This window comes from Maylandia zebra, linkage group LG7 (genome assembly GCF_041146795.1).
Source record: "Maylandia zebra isolate NMK-2024a linkage group LG7, Mzebra_GT3a, whole genome shotgun sequence".
NCBI lineage: Eukaryota > Metazoa > Chordata > Actinopteri > Cichliformes > Cichlidae > Maylandia > Maylandia zebra.
Genome location: NC_135173.1, coordinates 38,124,213 through 38,136,625, shown reverse-complemented (window position 1 = coordinate 38,136,625; position 12,413 = coordinate 38,124,213). Strand labels below are relative to the sequence as shown.

At 38.8% G+C, this 12,413-nt stretch overlaps 1 long non-coding RNA gene across 1 annotated transcript in view; it reads left to right on the top strand.

The window, feature by feature from the left end:
• The first annotated feature begins 721 nt into the window (after positions 1-721).
• The window catches only part of LOC143419688 (uncharacterized), a 46,820-nt gene continuing 35,128 nt past the window's right edge, over positions 722-12,413 (top strand). Inside the window, exon 1 of the long non-coding RNA XR_013099699.1 lies at positions 722-800. This is a non-coding gene — a long non-coding RNA (uncharacterized LOC143419688). The remainder of the gene's footprint in view (positions 801-12,413) is intronic.

Below are 12,413 nucleotides of genomic sequence, written 5' to 3'. Positions count from 1 at the left end.
TAGATGTTATTTTATATATTATGCTTTGGATGTTGTTCAGTATATCTATGCAAAACAAGAGGAATTTCAATACACAGCAGTATATTCACAGTTGAAACCAGATATTTACATACACTTTAGGGAAAACATTTTTTTTACTGTACAACATCAGTTTAGAGTAAACTTGTTTTGTTTTGGTTAAATAAATATTGAAATATCTTTTGAATTAGTTAAATGTCAGAATAAAGAGAGACAGAGCTGTCTAATTTTTGTCACTTTCATCAAATTTAGGAGTACATGTACACTAAGTTTATTGTTAATTAATAAGAAAACGACGATTCCATTCTGAGCTGAAGAAGCTTCTGATAGGTTAGTAGAGTCCATGTGAGTAAATTGGTGGCACACCTGTGGATGCATATAAGGAAAAACACAGAGCCTGTTTCTTTGACATGGGAAAATCAAGAGATGTCAACCAAAACACCAGGAAAAGAATTGTGGAGCTCCATAAGTGTGGCTCAATTTTGAATACAATTTGGTGCCATTTGCAATTAAGAAATACAGACAATTTCTCTCTTTACTCTTAAAGTTAACAAATATGTTTTTTATTTTTATCAATCTAAAAAAATAAACATTTAGTCTGATTTGATGTTACAATTAAAAAAGTGTTTGTGTTTTTATCTGAAGAGTAATACATATCTGGTTTCAACTGTATATTTGATGATGTTGGTGTTTGGCTTGCTTGTCAGCACAAAGAGGGAGAGAGAGGAACAGAGAGGGAGATGGAGGAGAATGAGGACAGAACAGAGATGGAACAAGAGCAGGTGAGACAGACATGTTAGTCAAATTGTTGTTTGCCAAAACTCATCAGAACATGTATCTAGTACCTAGTGTTTCTTTTTAGATATCATTTGTTACTTTTCAAATTCTATATGTATTAAGTTATGCAGGCTTGTTTGCACAACAAGGCTAAATAATTATATAAACTTTTCTGAATCTAAATATTGTACTTTGGTAGAATTAAAAAATAAGTGTAGTGCAGGTCTATGATGATTTTTAGTGCTACTATCATCTAGCTCTGATTCTGGTTCTGTCTTGGTTAAGTCCTCAGTAGTCCTGATTTTGAACTGATGTAGTCCTGTTTTAATTCCGGATCAGTTCTAGGTCTGGTTGAATTGGGGTTTAGTCCCTGTGTCTTGATACAGGCCCGACTTTGTTCCGCCTTGCTGCTTAATTAAAAAACTAGTTTAAGGTGTCCTGCATATGTATATAGAATAGCATCTGGCTGCAGTTTAAAGACTTTTTTTGTCTCGGTCTCGGTCTTGGTCTTGGTCTCGTCTCGACTCGGTCTCAGTCTTGGTCTCGTCTCAACTTGGTCTTGGCCTTGGTCTTGTCTTGGTCTCGGATTAGGCGGTCTTGACTACAAGTCTAATAACAGCTACATTAAGGTTGGTGATGAATAGCTCCATACTTTCAGTAACAACCCAATGCTACCCAACATTTGTGTTTTGTAATATGGAAAACGGTTAATCTAAATGTGTGTTTGTGGGTTGTGATCGTCTGGCAATGTGTACAGAGTGTACTCTGTCTTTAATTTATAATATTTTTGTTTGTTTATTTTCATTTTATTTAAAATAGTCTTCCAGAATTCTGTTTTATTTTTTCACCCACTACGTGTACCTAAACACAATAGGCCATCCACACATGTCATGTATTCTGCAGAGATACTGACAAAGGTCGTTGCAGTCTTCATTTCAGCCAGTCCCAGCTCTTCTCTGCTTCTCCCTCCAGACATGATTGCATTCCAGTCACTTTTTTAATGTTTTGCCGCTATGGGGATAACTTGCCATTAACCATGGAGCAGGAGAGGATTGTGCCAATGTTAGTTTGCTCAAATAAGGAATGACGGCAGGGAGGTCACTTATCAACAAGTAAGGCCAGACTAAGATAGTAACACAGAGGTGAAACCCTTAGAGTATGAAGAAATAAAGGTCTAATATGGTTGTGATGTCCCTAGGCCAAAGCCATCTGGTAGACTGAGAGTGATAGCTTTGCTAAGGCAATCATACATCACTTTTCACTTGTATCAAACCAAGTGGCTGGCCTTCTATGGACAAATGCTCCTTTGCACAGTCTTTGACACATTGATGGATAATGGATAGACATAGCCTCCATATGGCAGATATGGAGCAGATTTAGACGATCTAATCCTAAATCCGTTTTTCAACCCTCACCAAATTACTTGGAGAGCATGTCATATACACATGATAATCCATGCACAGACTTGTGAGAAGAAAGTAGCAAATATAATCCTTCAGATCCGGTCTCTGAATTTTCTGCAACTATAAAGATCCCAGCTGTCAAGTGGGCTATTATTCTGATCAACTCCAACTTTGTTAAGATTAAAAAGCTGATTGGTTGTAATGATAGCTGCTTTATCATGATACCAAAGTTCTCTTGTGAAACCTGCATGCTGATAATGCTGCACTTGAGCTCTATCACACTTTGACTGCATGCTGCTGCATGTATTATCATCAGGGACAGACAACAGAGATAAAAGTACAAAGAGGAGCTGTTTTCATCTCTAGGAATTCACATGAATTATAGCTGGGCATCTGGGTTAGTGTTAGTTAACATGCTTTTTTTTGACTGGCACAAGCAGAACTTGGTATTACACTTAATAGAACACACATAATATCAGTCATTCCTCTTCATTAGGACTGAGTGGGCGTGGTTTGATTGACAGCAATGTAAGCAATATAACTCTAATGAATGATAATAATGGATGAATGAATAATGCACACAAATATGAGTCATCTTTTTCTAACTCAGTGCAGAAACAAAAATAATGATTGAAAAAAAAAACATAAAAACACAGACAAATGTAAAGACATTTTTAAAGTGTAACTAACATTTGAAGGGAAAAAAGTTTGATTTGTAAAGAAAATAAAAATAAAAAGTGATAACACTTACATTTCTAAAATGTTTAAAAGGTAATGTATCTGATCAAGGCTTTGTAAAGCCTTAAAATCCTAAACCTTACACTACAATCCATCCATGAAAATCTTTTTTGTTGTTGTTTGTTTGTATTAATGTCTACGAGCTAATTTTTGGATTAGTTTTAAGGAGAAACAACATTTATTATTCAAATTCAAATTCAAATTTTTATTTGTCACGTACACAGTCATACACAGTACGATATGTAGTGAAATGCTTGGACAACTGCTCGTGACCTAAAGAGAACAAAAAAGGAAAAGGCTATGAATAAGATAGGAAATAAATATGAAAAATTAAAAAGGGTAAATTTAACTAGGAAGGAATAAAATATAAATTAAGGTTAAAAATGAAATAACTGTACAACACAAATTAGAATGAAGGGTAAATTTAACTGGGAAGAATAAGATAAAGATAAATATATAAATTAAAGTTGAAAATAAAATAACTGTACAACAAAATACACAATACACAATATAGAACTATATAAGAATGTATGAAGAAATCTAAATATAAATAAATATATACACAATAACAGCAGCTGTACAAGTATTAACCGGAAATGAAGAATATAGTGACCAGTGTTGTGCAAAACCAAAGTCCAGAAAGTCCAGTGTGTGTGTAAGAACCATATGTGTGGGTCAGTACTGTGTGGTGGTGTGATTGAGAGACCGTATCGCCTGCGGGAAGAAGCTCCTCCTCAGTCTCTCTGTGTTGGTCTTCAGGGAGCGGAATCGCTTTCCTGACCTCAACAGAGAGAACAGTCTGTTGTTGGGATGGCTGAGGTCCTTCACGATCTTCCTGGCCTATTAAATAGTGATTTTCTCAGATTCTAGGTAGCTAACTTTTTTAAGGGTGTTAGACTAAATAGAAAAAAATATTAAGTGAATAGCACGTTAACCCTTAAGCACTGCATTGGATTTCCATTAGCAAAGTTTTTTGTTGGATTTAAACAGAATAATGAAAATCTCTTTTTTGATGAGCCAGAAAGAGAGCATACTGTATGACTAAAGGCAGAAACGGCCCTAACCAATCTGGCGCCCTAGGCAAGATTTTAGGTGGCGCCCCCCTACATCAGCAGTGTAGTGTAATGTTGTAACAAATAATATTTCTATTAAATAAGCTTTACTTTGCATTTTAATTAACGTGGGATTATTTTTTGTATTTAGAAATAATAGTACCAACTTTTTTTTTTTCAACATTTGTGGCACTGGCGTGGCGCCCCCTGATGGACGGCGCCCTTAGCATTTGCCTATACGGCCTATGCCACGGGCCGGCCCTGACTAAAGGCATTTATTTGCCTGAAAGAAACTAGCTGCTTCTGCTTGAATAATAATTTATTTTACTTAGTTAACTTAGTAAACACACATTGTGATCTGGAAGTTCATTACACCATTTAGTTGGGTAGCAAATACAGAAAACACACAGCACATCTAAAGTGGGTGATCTGCCTCGATCGTTTGATACATGATGGAGTAAAGAGAGCTATGCAATATTTATTTGCTTAAATTGAGCATTGAGCAACTTGAGCTTATCTCCCCTTTTGGAAAAGAATATTTGATTAGTGAGGCTTAAATTTCATAAGGAAATTCCAAAGTGGTACTACAGTGTCATAATCGAGAAATAAATTGCCAAAAGTGTTTGGCCCTTCAGAGGGGTGTTTTCCTTTGATAATGCAAAGTGAATAGCCTAAATGAAAATGAATGATTACAGAATGCTTACCATGGTGTGTGCATTATGAGCGTTGTGTCACCAAGGTGGACTGTTTCTATTAACCCTTACCTGTGCCATAAACAGGTCAGCTCTCTAGGGAGGTGATTATTCTCTAGCCTGGTTAATGGTCCTTACTGACAGCACTTAATGAAAATTAATGACCAGCTTTAGGACACTGTGCACACAAACAAGAAGGCTACTTCCTTCATCAATATGTATTTATTGCCATTGTTTAACTACAATTCATTGTGGGGAAAGTGATTATCTATATTATAACAAAAATATACATCACAAGGATTCATTTGCAACGCTGAATTGCTGATGTTTGATGTTTTATTTGTTTTATTTCTCTCACAATGGTGATGAACATAGGACTATCTCTATTTAGGACATGCCTATGCTTAATACAATGGCCTAGAATATAAGAATATTTTATACACGTCATTAGGTTTCCATTATATTTTGCTTTGGGTGATAAGGCTGAAATGAACAGTCAGATTTGCCTGTTTCTGTCAGTGATATACAGACAGCAAGATGACATGATTAAGGGGTCATTTGGTTAATTGCACAATGCTGCCAGTATGTTCCATTCTTGGAAATGAAATAGGTGCCAGGGGCTTAGTAATTCATGCGAGTCACATCATGAAAAACAAGCTGAGCAAGTTATCATTGCTTTTAGCCTCTTGTTTTTTTGTCCTCTGTCCACTGTCTGTATGCAAATGATTTATAATGTACACGAAAACATTATGCATTAGTGTGCATGAAATCTACTCAAAGTGAGTGTGGAGGTGGCTTGCAGGAAGAAACAGGGGGTGCTGGCGTGTGGATGACGAGCATACTGTAGCTATTTATTGCACATTTGCACAGTGACTGGTTTGTTTTTGTTAAATAATTTAGCATGCCACCTGGACAAAAGTCTCATAGATTGTGAATGTCACACAAATATGATCCTACAATGTTATCAACAGGCATTAATAACTAAATTACACTGAATTCACGTGCAAGTCTATGGATAAAGTGGTCCAAGGCCATGGTAGGAGCCTACAAATTTGCCCACCCATCCCTCACTGCATCCTCATCTGTATGAAACTAGCCGTCTGTTCCTATCCACTCCGTCTCATGTGTTCCAGCCCCTTTAATCTCTGTCGTTCACACAATCTGCCCTTCTGTCCGACCTCCAACCTTCATTCCCATTTTATCCTTCTGACACCCCATTGTTTCCATTCCTTCCTCAGATTCTGCTTAGTCTGAGCCAACCCTGTGGCAAGACTGCCATCTCTGGTCAAGTCATTATTTTCATTTTGCCATTGTCTTCCTGTTTGTCTGACGATGGATTTCTCAGTATTCCCTAGAGTGTCTTCAAAATCAACCATCCAACAGAGTAATGAAGCTAGACTGCCATCTACTGCCCACTGGAATTTTACCCCTGTCTCAAGAGCTCTAGCCTGTTTCAGCAAAGATAGAGCAACATTGCCATCTACTGTGGCTGCAGACTGAATTTGTCAGTTAAAATCAATTCAGGTTTTTTTTGCATTACATTTTACCTTTTGTAAATATTTCTACAGCTGGCTCCAAGTTTCCCTATTACTTTGCAGAAAAAAGCTGTTTAACTTGCTGCTTAATATGATTGTGCTTGCGATATTTCTTTCTAAGAAAGACCAGCTGAGGGTAAAAATACCTAATTTGGTCCATTCTGAACTGTTTTCTGCTTGTAATTTTCTGTCAAGAGCACAAAATGTGTTGATGTCCTCATCAATTTGTGTCATGCAAAATAGGAGAGATTAGAGAAAATGCTTTCTCTGGTTTGATACAACACTGCTGGATGAGACAGAATACACTGTCATTACACCAGAATGCATCAATCATTGTTTATTGCAGCTTTTAGGTACATGATAAATAATCCTTTAAAACAGTGGTTAGAATAATAAACGTCATATATTAGAATAATAAATGTCAAATTCTGGCACATGCTCTATAACTCAAAGAATGCCAACTTTATGTTTCTTTCTTTGAAAAAAAGGTTGTGATTAAGCTCTAAGGAAGTCTTTGTGTCAGTCATATTTTTGATACATGGCTGCTGTGCTGAAGTTTCCGTGCTCAGCTTCTATCACAATGATAAACCTCAGTTTTCACTCTTACAGTTCTACCTGAAGGTAAACCTCCAAGGTCAATCAGCAAAATACACCAACACAATGACACTGATCTGTATCTATTTTATTAAAAGATTTCTTTTTTCTGTTCAGCCCACACAAGCATAGATGTTACAGCTGCACAACAACAGACATACAAGCGATTCAGCTGTTTAAAAAGAAAGTCACAAGGTGCCTTGTAACTTAAGACGTTGCCATAGGAGCAACCTATTTTACGAGAAACGTATTTTACGCAGGCATTTCAGTTTATGACTGGTACACTGTAGCACTGTAAACTCAAACTACACCTTCCTATCTTTTAAACCACTTCTATTGCACTGTAAATATGTAGATGTTATACTATTCACACGTCACTGGATTTAGCCTGGTATTGTTTATCTTTTAAAAAGCAGAACAGGGAACAGGCCTGATTCAAGATTGCCCTAAATCATTACTGCTTCAATTAGGCCAAATTTTCAGCCTCCACCCATTTTAATGACCATGAGTTAAATCATGCTTCCTTCTAACTGTGTGCATTTTGTAGCAGGTGTGGATATGAAGTTCTAATGTTGTCATTGCACTGCAATTTCGACTTTGATATAAAATGTAGAAAAATATGTCAAATGGGAAAATTGCAGAAACGCTGAGGATGGATCCTTATGAAAAGATAACAATGGAATAAAACTGGAACAATGCTGTAGCATGACAGCAAGATACAGCACCATGACTACGTGAGTGATTGATTGTGTGAGAGAAAGCAGGGTTTTGTGGGCACCGCAGTGTGCATGTCAACTTGTCAGGTTAAGAGAGAGTGAGAAATTGAGTGGTATTATTGCATTGGTACTGTGAAAAATATGAAACTGCTTAAAACATTCAGCATGGAAATATTCATATTTTTGATAACATTGTAGTGTAAGAGGTGTATTTAAATAATGAGCATTTAAAGCATCTTACAATGGCCTTGTCTAGATGTAACAGCTATTTAAGCATGCATTGTCACTGAAAGAACATACACATAAATGCATTCATAAAAAATGTTCATTAAAAGTGTTGTGCTTGCTGCTAGTATTTTAATAAGGACACATATCTTTTTAGATTTCTTGGAAGGATCATACCTTCCCTACTTGTGTAAGAGTCCATGCAGGTAAAGATAGGAAGGCATGAATATTGGGAATTGAGCAGGAAAGGAAAGAGAACATGGCAGCTTGCAGTAAGGCTGATTTTTTTATTTTATTTTAGTTGACAGAGCTGCCTGGGGTTTTATATTCTTCTTTCCTTTCATTAAGATTTTTCTTAATAACTGGCACATTTTCTTTTTTGCATATACTCTTGCCTTAAGAACTTTTTCTTTAATATTATTTCAAAGTTTTCTGGAGCCTAACAATAACAAATGTACCTTATATGTTTATATGGGGTTTCAGAACAACAGGGCAGGAAAAGTTGTTTTAATAAACACTGAACAATTTAGACAGAAAAAAAAGTTTGGGATACTTTCTATAGTTATCCTTCCCCAAATGTCACACACTTTTACTTTAGAGGTGCCCACAGATCCACACAAGGAAGGGTGTGCAGGAGGAAACATATGATGCCAAGTCATGTGTGTGAATGCACTTCTTTTGAGTGATTTCTAGAAAAAATGTTTCATGTTTTGAAAAAGTGGTTGTCCATGCTTAAGTCAATCCACCACTATATTATCAGCTGGATTCTTGATTTGTTCCCATAGTAATTATTGCGGGAAGTAATTGTCACTTGTATGGAAACATATGCACTTACTCTGCAACCATTATTCTTTTCCTGTTTAAATGTATCAGCAATAAAATGTTTAAGCTAAATGAAAATATAAAGCTTTGAATAGCCAGAGAACCTCCGCTAATAGACAATACAAGAATTTATAATGAAAAACAATTTATCTGTATCTGACATTCATCATTAGATTTGCTATTATGGTTTCTGATTTTATTGAATTGTTGTACTGTAGATTTAAATTAGTACCTGGTTTCCACAACCCTTTTAAACCATGTATGGTGTGTAATTGTGGTTGTATTTGTTCTTTGCTGACATTGAGAGCAAAAGCATATTTGGTCACCTTTGCAGTGATTTAGGGAATTAAATATTCAGTAAATGTCAACAGCATTTACATTTTGATTGCTATGCAGTTAAACCTTGCACAATCGCAATAATTCAGTGTGCATTGTAACCAGTGTTGGGTGTAATGTGTTACTAAGTAACGTGTTACTGTAATTAAATTCCTTTTCCACTGAAAAAATAGAGTAACTAAAAACTAACAGTATTTAGTTACTCTATTTTAATTACAGTTACTTACAATGTACTTGCGTTACATTGTAAAATAATTAAACTCGCTGAATATCATTATTTAATTTCAAAAATTTGTTATCTAAACGTAGAAGTAAACTCTGCCGCTTTAACATCGCTGTAGTGCAGGTGCATGTCATTTCGCGCCAGTTTGCTGCATAGTCGTATTCTAAAGCGGAAACTGTCGGACTCGGCTGAAGCTTTATGAAATGGAAATATTCCCGTATCTTCACTTTTCTGAAACAAGCAGACAAGAACATTATGGTAATTTGTAAGCTATGTCCTGGGGAGAAAAAACTATCGGCCGCTGTTAATAGCATGAGTAATCTACTGAAGTGCCTGACACGAGAGCATAGACGAACACTTCTGAGTGATCCTTGTTCATCATCCATGGAGAACACCGCGGCAACTCCTGCTAAGCAGGCAAAACGTGATTTTACTTCAGCAGCACAGAAAGCGTCTGAAGGTGAGCTTAAAAAAAAATAATTGCAGCCTATATTGTGGAAGAGATGCTACCACTGTGTACTGTAGAGTCTCAGTCTTTAAAAAAATGTATTTATTATTTAAAGAGTTCAATTTCTATTGTTTGTCCACTCAAGGTTTATAGGGATTTTAAAAAGTATTTAGTTAAATTACTTATTGAGTAATTAAGTTACTTTTCTGACAGTAATTAGATAAGTATTTTAAATACAATATTGACTAAGTAATTAGTAATTAATTACTTTTTTAAAGTAACTTACCCAACACTGATTGTAACGGTGGACTGCCCAATCAGAAGCTACGCTACAGGACGCACTCAACGACGTAGACTGGGACATGTTCAGAGCATGCGCAGTCAACATCAACGAGTTTACGGAAGTAGCAGTATGCTTCGTCAACATGCTAGCGGAGGAGATTATCCCCACTGCGAGAGTCACCACATTCCCAAACCAGAAACCATGGATGGACAGATCGATCCGCACTGCAGTAAACGCCAGGACCGCCTCCTACAACGCGGGTCTCGCCACTGGCGATATGAGCGCCTACAAAGCGGCCTCATACGGCGTGCGGCGCGCGGTGAGAGATGCCAAACGCCGGTACCGGGAACGTCACCAGGGCGACACACGGAGTATGTGGCACGGACTACGCACCATTACGGACTACAAAGCCAGGGACACTGCGCCGATCAACGCCGACTCTGCATTCACCAACGAGCTGAATCGGTTCTACGCCCGTTTCGAGGTTAGCCAGGCGGCTAATGCTATCTACCGCCTGACTACCGAGGACAGTGACATCATCAGCAAGAGACCGGTGACCAGCATCGCGGAGCATGACGTCCAAGCGGCACTGAGGAGAGTGAACACAAGGAAAGCAGCGGGGCCAGACGGCATCACCGGCCGTCTGCTGCGCTGCTGTGCTGACCAGCTAGCAGGTGTGTTCACTTTCATCTTCAACGAGTCCCTGGCGAAGTCTGTGGTCCCCACATGCTTCAAAAGATCCACCATCATCCCTGTGCCCAAGAACAGCAAACCCTCATCCCTGAACGATTACCGGCCAGTTGCACTGACCTCAGTAGTAATGAAGGTGTTTGAGAGGCTGCTGAAGAACATCATCTCCTCCTCCATCCCAGACACCACAGATCCGCTGCAGTTTGCCTACAGATCCAACAGATCCACAGAGGATGCCATCGCCCACGTCCTACACACCACTCTCAGCCATGTGGACAAGAAACAGGGTAACTATGTGCGAATGCTGTTTGTTGATTACAGTTCAGCGTTTAACACAATAGTGCCCTGCAGACTGTTCACAAAGCTGAGGGAACTGGGACTTAACAGCCGTCTGTGTGCATGGGTGTTGGACTTCCTCACTGGCAGAACTCAGGTGGTGAGGGTGGGCAGGTGCTTCTCCAACAGCATCACCATCAACACAGGAGCACCTCAGGGATGTGTCCTCTCGCCACTGCTCTACTCCCTCTACACTTCAGACTGTGTAGAGGGAGGCTGGAAACTTTCTTCAACTAAATGAGGAGAAGACTGAAGTTCTTGTTTGTGCTCCTAAAACTTTTGTACCTAGTGTTATGGAAAACTTGGGTCCACTTGCTACATTTGCAAAACCGTCTATCAGGAGCCTTGGTGTTAGTATTGACTCAGCTCTGACTTTGGATGCCCATGTAAAATCTTTGGTTCGCTCCTGTTTTTATCACTTGAGAAACATTGCTAAGCTGAGTCCCATTGTATCGCGCTCCGAATTAGAAATTGTCATTCATGCATTTGTTTCATCTCGTCTGGACTACAGTAATTCTTTGTTTACTTGTTTATGTAAAGCCTCTTTGGATCGTCTGCAAGTTGTTCAGAATGCTGCTGCAAAGCTTCTGACCAAGTCCTCCAAGTTTTCCCATGTCACACCCCTGCTGATTCAGCTGCACTGGCTCCCCGTTAAATTCAGGATCCAGTTTAAGGTTTTGACTTGCTTGCTGTCCAGCACACGAGGCTGAAAACAAAAGGCGACAAAGCTTTTGTAACTGTGGCCCCCAGATTGTGGAACTCTCTCCCTTTGAGCCTGAGATCTGTGGACTCAGTGGTCACTTTTAAAAAACAGCTAAAAACCCATCTTTTTAAACTTGCTTTTAGTTGATTTTTATTTTTAGGTTTTAGCTTCTGTGAAGCACTTTGTGATTTTTATCTTGAAAGGTGCTATATAAATAAAGTTTTACTTACTTACTTACTTACTGTGTGGCCACCCACGGCTCCAACACCATTGTGAAGTTTGCTGATGACACAGTTGTGTTGGGTGCCATCTCCAACAATGATGAGGCGGCCTACATGGATGAAGTGAAGAATCTGGTATCGTGGTGCCAGGACAACCACCTCCAGCTGAACGTCAGCAAGACCAAGGAGCTGGTGGATGCACTTCAGAAGGGGTCAGCACAGAGACTACAAGCCCATTATCATCAATGGAGCTCCAGTGGAGAGGGTGCAGTCCTTCAAGTATCTTGCTGTCCACATCTCCTCAGACCTGACATGGGCTGCCCACATTCAGGTCCAGACCAAAAAGGCTAGGCAGCGCCTGTATCACCTACGACAACTGAGGAAGTTCAGGGTCTCTCCAAAGATCCTCAGGATTTTCTATACAGGCGCTGTGGAGAGCATCCTCACACAGAACATGACATCGTGGTGTGAAGGACCAAAAAGCTCTCCAGAGAGTGATCTGTACAGCAGAACGCTGCTGCAGGATTGCTCTCCCCCCGCTTCAGGACACCTACACCAGGAGATGCCGGACTAGAGCAGCGCAGATACTGAAGGACCCGTC